Here is a 15919-nt window from a genome sequence, read left to right on the forward strand (position 1 = left end):
TACTAATGTTATAGTGTCAAAATTTTTTATTAATGTTAAGGTTAAAAATTATGTCTTTTATTAATGTTAAGGTTAAAAATGATTTCTTTTATTAATATTAAGGTTAAAATTGATTTCTTTTATTAGTGTTAAGGTTATAATTGATTTCTTTTATTAATACTAAGGTTAAAATAGATTTCTCGTCATCGTCAACAATAGAAGCTTATTTAATCATTATAGATGTAAAAGCACTGTGTGAATATTGCGTAGACGTTCACTGCGTTAATGGAAGCGTTTGCACTTGCCATGCGTGGCATGGAAGATATGAGAATCGAGATGCATCCATTGACGAAATAATTTGAATGATAATTACGAGCGTTCAGCGCATTTAGTATTCCAGTCGCGAGACACTAAGGATGTCAGTGGACTCTTAACGTGAATTATTAACACCCTTAGGGTTAGAAATCGATTGAACAAACAACTCCGTATCGAGCCATTTATTTATCCTTCTATTATCAATGTTCAGAGTATTTTAATTCATAGTGCAGTTTTTAATTAAAGGAAAGAAACTATTTTTTGAACTATAATTGAATCCTTGGGCGTTGAATCATTTTTGCTATAGAATACAGCAAATATATTTAATTATTGAATTGAGAAAATTTATGACAACTTTTAGTTCCATTTGACAGTTTTTAACATATTTTTCGAGACACTTCTTGTAAACCTATTTTAGAAGATAAGTTTTCCTGTTGTCTTTAGTGCAATTATAATGTCTTTTATTTAATTGCCCAGAATTGAGCGATTAGGCGAGGATTTTAATATACTATAGTTATCACTTATTTAATCAGTAGAAAAAAAACATTGATAATATTAAAGTTTAACATAAGAAGTTGATTATTAATTTCTAATAACTATGCCACCAGTATAAGCCTCATATGTTTTAAGGCAATAATAATAAATAAATAAATAGATACTATAACCATCTTCTCACAAAGTTAACCTTTTCTGTGTTAAAAATGAAAAGGTACAGTAAAAGAAATATCAACTTTTCATATTATTTAGTCATTCTCCTACATACATATTGTTTACAATTCCCACTACTTAAAAAAATATATTCAAAAATTTAAAATTTAAAGTTACGATACATTTCATAAAATCTAATTTTCATTCTTCAAATAACGCACCTAAAAAATCGTTCAAAGCGAACGAGCCGCTAGCTTCGATTTATATTTCGCGGGTGATCGACCATCTGCACGGTGCGGCACGTTTGAATCATCGCCAGGAGGCCACGTGACCGTCACCGAACAGTCAGAATGGTGGTAAAAAACGGCAAATTAAAGCCGTCAGTATTTTCTAGCGGCGAATGAATCATCGTCGGTCGGTAAACCGATACGGACAGACGAGTTTCCGGTTCTCTCGTTAACCGACATATTTGCGTCGCGTGAACGTTTCCATGGCTGTTCGAATCCGAGAATGGACGGAGCCCGTGTTCTCTCGTGCTGCCCGATGAACAAAGGTGAGGCCCCGTTCGCCGTTCCTCCGCTTAGGCATGAAGCGAAACGTGAATCATGGCTCGAGCCGCGGCGACGGCGCCGCCGGATCCATCAGCGTTTCTAAAATTAACTGATAGCCGTGCTCCGCGAGAATGATAAGTCCACGCTCGTTACATCCTAAACAAGCGGAACTTCCTTCGACGTCGAACCTGAACCGAGGACTCGGCGCTAAAAGTGGAACGCGGCGGAGAACTGATTCTCCCTTTTGGTATACGCGAGCTCCGCTTTCTCGTTGAAAAATTCTCACTATTGTTACCGGCGCAACGTAATCGGGCACAACGCGCCGCGTCCGATCTTTTCGGGGATTCTGGGTCGAATGCAGTAACTCCTCATTAATTCTCCCATTCATGGTACCCAACATCTCTCTAACGTTCGAATTACTGTTCGTAGTTGGCCTTTATACGAATAAAAATTGGCCCGAACAACGTTTCTAAATTCCTCACGTTAAATTATTTATTATTACTGCAGTATTTTTATTATTACAGTATTTTTATTTTAGCAATATTTTCTTTTATAATTTCTACCAATTTATTTATCAATCTATTTATTCAAACTTTATACAGTCTCTACTATAATATATGCTTCAGTGAACAAATTTTACTAAAAATAAAAATGTTTAAATCGTTATTAACATATCTAATGTCAAATACGTCCGTTCCTTTAGCTTATCGATTTTCTGTCAACATTTTTATTAATATCAATTAATGTCTGCGTCCGTACGATTGGTCGATCAATTATGTCAATTATCAGCTGCGACGTCGAGGCCGTTAGATTCAATTCAAGAACGATTCTCTTCGGTCCGTAAATCACTACTCTGTGCCGATAAGTCACAGAGACGCGATAAGAAAAGCTCGTGTAACAAGCCAAAATATAGGTGAACCGGAGAGCCAATAAGAAAGTTGCTCCAATTACTCCTATCAACCGAATGGCACACTTGGCAACTGGTCGCCATCGGCGGACAAACACTTGCCAAAACATGGATGATCATCTACTCGCGGCTTTATCAGTCGAGCAACCCGTTCTTTTGTTTAACCTGTTAGCTGCGTACGACGTTTATACACGTCATAATAGAATGGCAGTTTTTCATCTTGTAATAAATATACTTCTTCTACGATTTATGTAAAATTGCTTCTGGTGACATGGTCATAAATTTCGCACTGCCCAAACTAATTCTAGAACAACTGTCGACAAAACTGTACTTACTGTGATCGATAAAGGACATAACAAAATTGATCTTCAAAATAAAATGACGCAGCTAACTGGTTAACAATTGATCTGTCTATCAGGTGGCCGAAAGGGCTCGCATCTTTTCTATACAAATTGTTAACGTTGTAAAGATCCTTTTTCAATATTTTATCGACTGGTGGCTCGTAAATCGGCTTTTTCCGCGATCGGTGCCTGTGAATCGGTTGTCATGGCAACGAATAATTTTTGATTTATTATAAATCGTCGTTCTACTGTAAGCTCTAATATTATTATATAAATTTTTCAGTATCACCTTTCGTGATTAATAAAATGAATCAAATAAACATAGAAAAAAAATTTAACATTCAGCTTTCGTAAGTCCTAGTACTGTTATATAATTGTTTTGTAATTAATAAAATCAATCAAATAAAAATAGAAAATTAAATTTAACATTCAGCTATCGTAAGCTCCAGTATTGTTATATAATTGTTTAAATATTGGATACCTTTCGCGACTAATGACATAATGAGAATATGAATAAAATGAATAAAATAGATAAAGTAAACATTGCTTAATACTAATGTTATAAAAATATAAAAATGTTATTTAATTACTCTGTGGTAACAGAAATGTTTACGACCGAATGACCGGTCGGTAAAACATTAAGAAACGATCGAATGCATCCCTTTATCCAAGTTTGCTTGATAACAACCGCACTGAGAAGCTACTTGTGCGAAATGAAAATTCTGCGAGCCAACTGCAACGAACAAGAGCCACATAGAAGTTTCTCTTCATTCTTTAAATACTAAACCAACCGAACACTTGAACCGACTGCATTATATCGCCCTCGTAACGATGATAAGACTTGAATTAAGATATTGATTCACAATCGTCTCACATGAAAGGGTCTTTATAATTTCAACAAGTAATCTTTACCGGCTCGATTGGATTAGGATTAATGATTTTGAATCAACTCTTTGTGCTCGAAGCTATCTCTTATTGTAAATTCAAAATTGGTTTCCTGACCTCCATTTTGTACGACACGCGCTTAGTGAATTTTCTGTAAATGAAATACAGTCTTTTTAGGAAACTTAATAGTAAATTTAATTATCTCGGAAGCTCATAGTACATGTTAAACAGAAAACACAGCGGACTAAAACATAACCTTGAAAAATTAAAAAAAACATTCACGGCTATACTTTCAACGATGTTTAAACAATGCGAACGATAATGTCGAAATCATATCGCCTTGAAGTCGTCATTCGAGCGCGAAGGGTTAATTTAAAATAACCTTCTTCAATGAATTTTAAATAATTCATAAACAGTCTTAAATTCTAGCTTAAAGATTTCAACCCTTTGTACTCGAAAATATTTGAACTCTAAATCCAAAATAGATCTTCCAAACTAAGTATTTCTGTTTTCTATGATTCATAATTAACCCCTTGCACTATAATAACGAGTCGGAGTCGTGATACAGATTTCATGTAAGATCTTAAATACGAATATTATTAATTTCCTCTATAGCTAAATAAAAATGAATTCTTCTGTTATCAATGTCTGTAAATGCAAGTACATAAAGACGATAGAAGAAACAAAAATTGTCTGGTCCTATCATTAAAAATATTAAGAGGGGTTAATGCGTTTTATGCAAACGCAACAGAGTCTTGCGACGCACGCCAACGCGTTTCCCAGCTTTTTAAAACTAAACAATTTCTGTGATTTCGGACTAATTTTAGAGCATGATGAAACAACTTCTGCCTCAATAATATCATCTCTCTCGAGCGCAGAGGGTCAAGCATCGACGAATTTTGCCAAGAAACGCATCGGATGCACAGTCCGGCAACAACAAAGTCGAAAAGTTTGACACGTAGGTCGCTTTCAGGTAAGGTTCAGCGTTGAACCGTCGTTTATGAAAGACTCCGCGGCGAAGAGTATGGTCCGCCCACTTGTTTCTTCATTATTTATACCGTCGAACGGCTGCCAACGTGCGGACGTCAAAGCGCACGGGATCGAAACTAGGAATTGGAGCTTTGATGCTCGAGGGCAGATTGCTCTATCGTGGACCGAGAAGACATAAAGGAAGCTGGTTTTTCTAACGGGATAGGAACTTGTTGATCGCCTGAGCATGTGAGACGGAATAAGAGGAAGAAAGAGAGAAAAAGAGAGATATAAAGAAACGGAACGCGCACTTACCTTGAACCGTTCCCAAGACGAGTCCCTGAAACGATACACGAAGATCTCAGTGATTTCTCCGTGGCGGCGCGTATGATCTAGCGAATATTACTTAAGCTCGATTCTCTTTATCGTCCGGTCGGGTCAGAGACCCACCTGGTTGATGGCCGTTGCCACTGTCATCTCTCCCCGCGTCTCTTCTCTTCTCGCCTCTTCTCCCTGCTCACCTTCGAAAAGGTGTACACACCGACATGGGCGCAACGAACACGAGCGCGCACAGAGACGAACGCTCGCGCGCAACGTGGCACCGCGTACACGTACACACACTCGGAACGTATACACATACACGCGCGGCGTACACACACACACGTGCACAGAGAGCCGAACTAAAACTCACACTGACGGAATTCACGGTTCACGATCAGGCTACTCCTTTCTCTTCGCATTCTTTGACATCTCCGCGGAGTTCTCGCTGGCAGAGACGACCACTTTGCTTCGACGTAACCAGAGACCCCGACGATTCGTATTTTTGCACTGATTTTTTTTTAACGATGTTCGACAGGCACAAAGAGACCGTTCGAACAAAGAGAGAGAGAGAGAGAGAGAAAGAGAGACACGATTGACACTAGGCTGACCGAGGCAGCTCCGATGCCGCGCGTACACGCTACCGCTCTTTTTCTAGTCGCTCGAGAGACTGGCGGTGCACTGACGCGCCCTTCCCTTAATATTATTTTCTTCTCTACTCCCACCACTATCATCGCTGCTCGCTTATATACCTGGTGGCACTACTGAAACGATACTCGTGTCCATTGTTGTTGTTGGTAATTGGACGGAGCGAGAGCGACGAGTAATTTCTGTTGGAGCGACGAGGTTCGAGTTACTTTGAACTGAAAGGCACAGGTTTTGCGCGCGATGCTTCTAAATTGAATTTATCGTTTTGTAGGATTTATTCAACTTTAGTTCAAATTAAATATTTATCCCTTTGCGTGATATACTTTCTTTAAATTGTATTTATCCTTTTACTGGTTATATTCAATTTTAGTGCAAATCAAATATTCACCCTTTTGCGAGAAATACTTTTTTAAATTTAATTTATCTCTTTTCAGTTCAGGTTAAATTTTATTTTAAATCAATTATTCAGCCTTTTACGGGACACGCTTGTTTGAATTAAATTCATCCATTCGCAGGTCATATTAAATTTTACATGGAATTAAATATTCAGCTTAAATGAAACTCAAATCAAATTTACAGGACATACTTGTTTAATTTAAATTCATCCTCGTTCTTGAAAGCATATTTGCCAAGAACGATACTAGTAATTTCATTGCAAAAGTTATCAGCAAGCATGATGCAGACACGTTTATGTTAAATAAATATTTTATGTTCACCCTCTATATTACATGCAATAAGAAAACAATAAGCTTATATTAAATTTTATCTATATCAAAATTGTTTAAGAAAACGAAGTAACAGAGATAACTTGTTTTGCAAATAAAACAGCTTGATTTAGAAAAGTAAAAATATAATTTGGAAAGGGATGAATTTGGAATACTAAAGAATTAAATTGAATAAAAATGTAATCAAGTTACCATAGCAGCATAACAATTATAACCATTATAAATATTCCAAGTTCATTGTTAATTAAGAAATTAAAACGACGTTTAGAATTAGGGGTGAAAAACACCAGTACTCTCGATGATTCGATGATAACTCTTTCGAAAAAATCAAATTCCGTCACAGCGCAACGACGTCATACTACTTAACAAATTTTCATTTAGCTCATGATGTTATCAATTAATCTATAAAACACGATTGCGCGTAGGATCCCCATAGTTTGGCGTAGACTAAATGGCTCCATTTTGCTAAAGGGTCTTTTATCGCTAATAATTATCTCGCGTGCTTCTAATGTATTCAGAGATTGCGCGCGCTCGTTTTCACAAACATTGATAAAATAACATGCAGATTGACTTACCTGTAGACGAGTTGTCACGCACCGCTCACCTCTTTTTAATTAATTCTTTGATAATTAATCGTCGACGTTCCAAAATTCGACAATGATTTATACTTATTAAATCTCAAGTTTGGTACATCTTTTAACTGATAAGATGTTAAAATATCACTACATTCGATATTTTTACAGTATAAATTTTATTCAACGAACCGCTATTAAATTACGAATACTGTATAGTGTGATAGATCTTACGTAATTCCACGCGATTCATGCATCTCGTTCTCCGACATAACACGATTAAATATCTCGACGCTGAATTTCATGATCAATCGCTTTTTTAGATAAGTTTTGATACTTCATTTGTATTTATCGGAAATGGAAACATTCACGAAATGAGCAATACTTAATGAACATAATCATTATACACAATAACCAAATGCAAATTGAATTAACTCTTCTACAGGTTCTGTTTCTAATTTTGCAAATAGAACTCACCTTTCTGCAAATGAAATTAACCCCTTCACTGATCAAAATTAGGCTTCCATTTAATTTTAAATGGTAGCACGCACTTACATAGTTATTTACATAACAGTATAAGACCCGTTGCAAATAATTCACCGCCGTCAATTTTCAATAATTATTTATTAAATGTAATAACGCGATGTTTCAATCTAACATAAATTTCATTACAAATAAAATAAAAACGTAAATAAAACACTTGAGTTTTTCTTCTCTGACGTCAGCGATAAGACGTTGCCAGTATTTTCGCCCTCGGCGCGTGGCTGTTCCATTACCCATCGCGTGAAGCATGTTGAACAGCCCTGAATTGTATGATTCCAAATTGAGACTAGTCACAACAATAATCGCACGCTCGCATTTTACCGCATTTTCGTAACTTCCCCACTACCTCTCGGACGTTAGAGACTATTAACCCTTTGCGCTCGAAGCCACTGCCACTGGAAATCTGAAATAAATCTTCTGGCTTATAGTATTTCTATCTTATGCGATAAAGTGCATTTTATTAGATTGGTGCACATGAATACTATATACTATTTATCCTGTATGAATACTATATACTATTTAGCCCGTAAAAACTGTCCTAAATGTTTAAAATAGCGAAAGTCGCTTGGCGAAAGATCTATATTTTACTTCTTTTAATATCGCAATTGTTTTGTACGACGTATGCGTAGTTTTAGTGGGCTAAACATTATGTAAATGGAGACAGTCTGAAAAATTCAATACTACAGTTCATTGATCCGAAAAATCAGAATTTCTTGAAGACAGACATTTATGAATTAAACTCGCGTTGGGAAAAGTGTATTGAAACAAATGGGGCACATTTTGATTAAATTAATAGCTTTTGAGAAAAGATATGCAGTTTTATATACTCGCTTAAAAATCCGACATTTCATATGCACCAACCTAATTCAAAAGGGTTCATTTTTACTATTAAATGCGTTCTTATTTTCGTAAATATTTGTCGACAATTTATTAATTAAATAACATACTTTTTATAGCTTTTGGATCACTGCGGTATGAAAACTTCTTTGTGGTCTACGTCGACGAATATTAGGGACTTGAACTCGGCTGATCGTCTGGGCCACGAATGCGTCATGCAATTACTATCAATTGCTATCCTCTCCGGCGAGTCGATAATTTTTAACTGTAACATAATTGGATACGATCTTGCCCGTAGCAGATAGGGGCGGTTTGTGTATCGAGTGTACCTCATTCGGTATTCGCCTCTCAGCTGCTGTCTAGGCGACGGTCTTTTTCGAAGCCAATGACACTCACCGTTTTTATTCGTAGAATCCACGTTGACATAACGTACAATACGTATAAATGCATAGAATATACGAAATTGTAAAGGATTTATTATATACAGTCTAGACTATCGTGTCGTGTCATTGATGCAATTCCGATTACAGTCTCACGATTGATAAGTCATCTGAGTAATCTGTTTATCGCATTATATTGTCCATGCGATTAACAAGCTCCAGGATTATTAAAAGTGTCAGTGCAGAAGATATCGTCTATTTTATAAATTTATGTTAGAAAATAGATGCCGCAGTTAGTTAAAATATGCTGTTAAAGTGCAGTTAGTAAACAGAATTAAAATACTGTTCTGTTTTACGAATTTTTGGTAGTTCTTGCATATCGCTTGCGTAAAAAGCGGAACAACAATAATTAATTTATTGGACAAGTAATATATAAATTGCCTTTATTCGTTATTTAATATTTTCGATTGAAAAATGATTGCCAAGAGAAATCTTGACATTATTACTTGGAGCAATAGCTTTGATTATGTATTGCGAATATTATCTACTTTGAAACGTGATATTATTTTAGAAATAATAATTGCTATTTTTAGCGATAATGTTATTGTCACAATGACTTGTTGTATTAACTTGATATTGAGAGAAATGATTAGAAAATTGGTGACTGACGTGATTCCATTTTGGAAATAATTATCATCGTTTCTTTATAATAATTTGCTGCATTAAATTTGGAAGATATTTAGTAAATTATAGTTATAATTAATCATTTAGTTATAATAAATTGAATGTAATTATGATCAAAGATACGATTTAATTATAATTAGAAGATAGGACTTAGAAGCAATTCAAAAATATGATTTAATTACGATTTAAAAATATTATATAATTATATTTAGAAGATATGATATAATTGTAATTAAAAGATGAGCTTTAATCATAATTAGAAAATATGATTTAAATATAATTAAAATGAATTATTTAATTATAGCTAGAGGATACGATTTCAGAAAAGATTTGGGAAAATGAAATGGTCTTCAAAAACATAGAATAAAATGTGAAACTACTGTGACAATTGAACAGCGAAAGACGTGGTAGTACAACAAAGTAGCGATTAAAGTTGAACGAGCCACGAGATCAGAGCTACGTAGGTCACTGGGTGAAATAAAAGAGGACAAGCTGCAGCCGTAGGAAAAGGGGCGAAGCGGCGGCCTCGAAGCCCAGAGCCGTAGGACTGGATATTTTAATGAAACCTTTATTAAGATTTTATCGTGCCAAAATCAAATAGTGACTTTGGCAATACAAACAGGTAAACGTTGCCCCGAGAGTCCTCGATGCAGATGCATAACCGACAATTATATATCATTATACAGTTAATAATCGTAACGGAACGAAGCTTGATCACAGAACATCCGGTGTACAGGGGTGTCGCAGCGTGTAATCACTACCCGGCGACGAAAACGATAAGAAATTCGACACACAGAGCGAGCATACAATTAAAACACGATCGATAATAAACGAGAATCCATAGCCGGTGCCGCGGTGAGCAACCGGTTCACAGCGATCGGCGTTCGAACCCTTAAAAATTACAAATTCAGCCCCGCTTGTCATCCAATGAACGGCTAAACAAGCAATTTCCGCCGGATGGATCTGCGCGCGTCGAGTGACCCAGCACGGGCGGTTTCTACTACCTTAAAATCACAATGGCGACGACAAGTTTATTCGTTTACTTTGTTCAGTTTCGTTTTTTTCCTGTTTTTTTTTTTTTTTTTTCGTTAATTTAATTATGTCCTTAAGATTGATCGTTACGTACATCAGAAGGCGAGTCCGCAACGCGCTTGTGCACGGGCTACGAAAAAACCGTATACGTGTGGACGCGCGGCCCCGTAATGTCGACCCTTTCGCGACCGATGAGCATCGCCTTCGGTGGCGCCGGACGTGTCCTCGACAATGACTCTTCCCGGGCCCAAGTATACTCGCGCTTGAACGATCGCGTTCAACGTGTTCTGTACACACTCGATAATTTCAATGTCGAAAATTGAAAATAATAAAGTTATAATAAAAAAATTAATTGAAAATGGCAGACGTCTGCTATCGATGCGAGAACAATGTCGCGTGTCCTCGATTTGGAACAGTTCTAGGACGACGTAATAAACAACCACCGGATGGAGAGCGAACATTTACGTGAAATAGAAATTGTTCGTATCGATTGAGAAAATATAACAAAAGTTACCCCTTGTTCAAGATTTGTATTACAATGAAGATAATATATTGACATTCTCTAATGCTTTTAATCTCTCCGGTGTTTTGCAATTGGCACTGCGCTCGTTTCGCGGAGCGAATGCATAAAAGTCGACGTCGTAATTTTCAGAAGTGGTAAAGCACAACGGATATGGAATTCGTTAACAGCTGTGAATTACTCTTAATAGATAGAATATTTAACGTTTAACTGTCTTTGTAGTATTAATTAAAATTGAATTTGATCGTCGAATACAATATTCTTTGTAAAAGTCTGTCAAATAATTATTATTTTATGCATTCGCACGAAAATGCGATTAGATATTCGTTCCTTCGAGTTTCTCATCGGAACAATTTTTTTAATACGGAGAACATTTAATTCCGTAAACTAATTACCATTTAGTTCGTAAAAGAGCGACGTATTTAAGAATATACATATATTCGTGAAAATTGGTCCGTTTCTAACCAGAAACATTTCGTATACCGAATTACCCAGTGTCTTACAACGGAGGACGATTAAGAGAACGCAATTAGAAAGATTGACATTTCAATTATGTAAAGGATCGATTCAACGTGATGAATATCGAGGAACGTCCCTACCCTAATTACCAGTAATTACCGCGTACCGTGTTCTACCATTAAAAAAGTATCAGTTCATGGGTCGTCAGAGTTGAATAGCGTTCGGACACGTTCGGCCTTGTCTGATCACGACGGGGAGCTAACCGGCGAGCGCAATTCAGCGTTATTAATCTAAAGATACAGTCGACGATTTTTTTTTTGGGACGGTGTTAAGGATGGGCGTCGCGGCGCTCCCCGTTCGTCGATCGCGGAAAAACACATCGATCACACAGGGGCGCGCGCGGATAGAATTAAGTTCGCGATCGACCGGGGCCGACCGAGGCTCTCGTTCGCATCGTTTTAAAACCCTTCAACGCTATTATTCGTCATACGTTCAAAGTATAGAGAACCACCCGGACGAAAGCTTTTTCACCTTTCTCGTACGATCTCGTTCAGGACGTTGAACCGTAAAAAAATATTTAAATGCATGAACATCGTTCCAGCTTCCAAAATCCCCTTTGGAGAACTCGAAGATACCTGGTCACACTTTCGTATACTGTCGCCAACGAGATCGGCCCCGGACCGTGCCCCGGCGATTTATAAATTGCACCGTGCACAGGCGCCGTTGCATCGCGGCTGCATCTATCAAGAGGAACGATCCATGGAATCCATATAATTATATATATATATATATATATTTATATATATATTATAGGTACAACCGGAACACAGAGAGATAATTGTTAAACAATGCAATTAATCCTTAACTGACATCTCATTGCATGGACTGTATTCCTGGTAATCTGGTCGATTTTTCATGTTTTCATTGAATTATGTTATAGTCGGGGTAGGTAAATGTGATTAATAAACTGCAAAATTGTATGCATTTGTAGTAGAATTCAGTGGAAGAAATTTAAAATTGCTGAGACGGAAGGATTAAATTAAATTCTGAAGGCAGAAGAATTTAATAGAATTTTCTGAGCAGAAGAATTCAATAAAATATTCGAAATATAAGAATTCAATAAAATTCTCGAAATATAAGAATTTAATAAAATTCTCAAAATATAACAATTCAATTAAAATTCTGAAAATGTAACAATTCAATTAAAATTTCGAACTCAAAAAGAATTCATTAACATTCTTAAGATAAGATAAAATTGATTAAAAATATTAAGATAAGAAAAATTGAATAAAATGCTGTGGAAATATAGAGTATTCAATAATATCCTAAAAAAATTCAAAGAATGGAATAAGATCCTAAAAAAATACAAATTATTGAATAAAATCCTAAAAAAATACCAAGAATAGAATAAAATCCTGAAGAAATACAAGCAATTGAATAAAATCCTGAAACTATCTTCATCTTATAAAACTTATTGAAACGAATCTATTTACTGTCACTTAATTAATTTTTCTCCCGTCTCGTACAACTTTTATTTAGCACAAAAATCCGCAGTCTAATGACCAACCAACACAAAAGGATAATTTACCCATCGAAGAACAAACGACCCCGGCAACCACCTTTCTTTGAATCGAGTCTTCTCTCGCACACTTTTAACCTAACCTAACCTACGCGAAACCAATAAATGTCGTTGCAAAAATAAACAATTTTACAAATCGTTCTCGATTCGCATCTGATTTAGACCGATTTTTCGGTCTAAATCGTTCTCGATTTAGACCGAAATTGGACTTGCGTCCACGAGACTCGAATTAGGTTAACTTCTGTATCTCGCGCGCGGGGCGGGCGCTAGCTATATTCCTGGCGAATTCGATCGTGTTGGTGGCGCAGTCAGTTAAGGATTAATACGATCCGCTCCCTTCCTCGGCAATTGCCGCGGCACAGAGAGCGGAAGGGAAGGCGAGAACACGGTAAATACAGAGTGAAAGAGATAGTCCAAAGAGAAAATCTTTAGGCACACCCACACACATACACGTACATTTATGTATATATATATAATATATATATGCATAGAACGTAAGAGTAATTTTCTTTTTTTTTCCTTTTATTTGAAAAACTTTGTTTATACTTAGATACGATGAAGCAAATCGTAAATATCCGGACTTAGATTTGCCAGTTGCGTAATTATCGAACGCAAACGCGGGCGAGGTGATGAACGGCCACGTCTCTCGTCCCATATTCTCATCGTCGAGGATTCTCTTTCGTCGACGCTTCGTTCGCCTAATCTGTCCATTAGTATTTTTCTTTCTTTTCTTTTCTTTCTTTCTCCCTCTCTCTCTCTCTCTATCTTTCTTTCTCTTTTTTTCTTTCCGCTGTTCTCGATAGAACAGACCGTTTGAAAAAGGGGCTTACGTCATACGATTTTTCCTCTCGTGATCGGTTTCTTCTCCATTACGATAATCAAAAAATAAGTTATCAGAGTACTTTGTACTTGTCCAAAGCCGATCGATGGTCACGCAAGCTCTCTTTCTCTCTCTCTCTCTTTCTCTCTATCCCTCTCTCTCTCCTTCTTTCTATCTCTGTTATCTCGTTTAACACGTTCAGTGGTCGCACACTGGCGACATCAATTTTTAACCAGGTTTTCGAACTCTTTCAATTCGTGAACATTAAAATAATGTCACGTTTGCGAAGAATTCTCCTTTTAATTATCTGGTTCCGACAGAACCAAATTGTGATGCATACATTTTATTATTTAGTAGTACTCCGATTGTTAGGAGGGATCATTGCAAGTTTTGACGAACAGAGTTCGGCCGGGACGCACGGAATGCAAAGGAGTTCGAATACCATCAGCTATGATAATTATTTACTTTCTAATAGTTTCGGTTTCGTTAACACTTTCACTGCCGCGATCCTAGTTTCGTTAGGATCATTCGAAACGTTGTAAAATTAGTCGTAGAACTTGGTTTTTTCAATTCGAATTCGATTAAATGAAGCGCTCGTATAGCGTGGAATTTACGAGGCCGGCGCGTGGCAGTGGAAAGCATTGACTAACTAAATCTACCGAGTCCTGGGAGTGATTAAACTGTTTTGTTTCACATTATTTAGGCTTCTTGACATTAGGCTTCGTGGATAATAATATATGGATAATAACATGTAATAATAATAATAACGTCCTCAGGGAGAGTCTTTCTAATTCCACGATTTTCAAGGACCAGAACGTGAATTCGCTCTTTTTAACCATTTGCACTCGAATAGTGACTCCAAGACAGCATTAAAAATTTATAAAATTATAAAAAATTTATAAAATTATAAATCGTCAGAAATACTATTTTGAATTTAGACTTAAGATGGCCTCGTGTGCAAAGGGTTAACCGACTCGGTAGGTTCAACGTAGAGATGACTTCGATATCGTCGCTTTACTTATTATGATTTTGTTAATTGAACGTGTTAACGGTTGCGCTCGGTACCAGAGAAAATGGCGCGACGTTCAGCGCTGATCACCTCGCCGCGGTCTTTTAGACGGACTCTTTTAAAATTGCTCGTTTAACTCCCGTACGATTCGCGCGCGTCATTAATAATTATCAATGTAATCAATTACGTCGTAATTCAATAGCAAATATATTATCACATTTAGATTGTATTAATGTTTAAGACATTCGGCCGGGACCGCCTTCGACAAGTCTCGACGCCCGTCGACGACGCACTCTCTCTCTCTCTCTCTCTCTCTCTCGCTCTCGCTCTCTCTCTTTCTTTCTTCCTTTCATTCACCTCGGGTCTCGAGTAGCCTAAACGCGACTTGGTCGCGCGGTTAAATCGGTCGTCGATTTAATATAGCCGCGCGCGTACGTATAAGTGTACGCTCGCGGGTATCGTTTTTTTTTTTCTTTTTTACTTAGGCGCGAACTTTTTCGAAGGTCTCCAGAAATCGACCAACCAGGACGGCGCATCTCGATAGGATCATCGGTCACAATGATGGCTGGACTGTTCTCGGAAACGGTGGCGGATTGGGTTAGGCCTACGGTCCGCTCGAAGCACGCTAAATTAACTTGGCTCGTTATGCACACACACACATACATATACATATATATTTATGTATGTATACATATATATATATATATATAATATAATATACTTTTTTTTCTTGTTCGTTTTAATACTGTCGAAAAATTCGTAAACTCGTGCAAATGTATTGCTTTCCGAGAGGGTTCGCCGATTACGGACGATGATCCGCGAGCGGCCGCGGCCGGTCGTTCGTTTCACGTAAATCTAAGAAACATTAATATAGAATATATTATTGTGTAGTTTATATAAGGTATACGTTAAGACACTTACCATCTACTGCAAAAATTCAACAGTTAAAAGATTGTAACAACTAGTTCGTTAATTTTATACAAGACGAGCTTGCTCGGATCGGCATTTCGTTCCGGGAACTCACTTCGTTCGCTCTCTCTCTCTCTCTCTCTCTTTCTTTCTCTCTTTATTCGCGCCGGTGGCCGACCAACGACGAAACGGAAGAAGAGAAGAAAATGGCGAATTACTTTCTCTTTTATTCTCTCTCCTCTCTATTTCTCGCTTTCTTTCTCTATCTCTCTATTTTCTCTTTCTTTTT

General features: G+C 36.9%; 1 protein-coding gene across 2 annotated transcripts in view; it reads right to left on the reverse strand.

Annotated features, from left to right (window-relative positions):
* Positions 1-5569, reverse strand: part of Rhogap15b (RhoGAP_ARAP and RA_ARAPs domain-containing protein RhoGAP15B) — a 28153-nt gene extending 22584 nt beyond the window's left edge. For both annotated transcript variants that reach the window (XM_078185755.1, XM_078185756.1), the window contains exon 1: positions 4911-5569. The gene's annotated coding sequence lies outside the window, so the exon portion shown is untranslated. The remainder of the gene's footprint in view (positions 1-4910) is intronic.
* Positions 5570-15919: the final 10350 nt, after the last annotated feature.

This window comes from Augochlora pura, chromosome 7 (genome assembly GCF_028453695.1).
Source record: "Augochlora pura isolate Apur16 chromosome 7, APUR_v2.2.1, whole genome shotgun sequence".
Lineage (NCBI taxonomy): Eukaryota > Metazoa > Arthropoda > Insecta > Hymenoptera > Halictidae > Augochlora > Augochlora pura.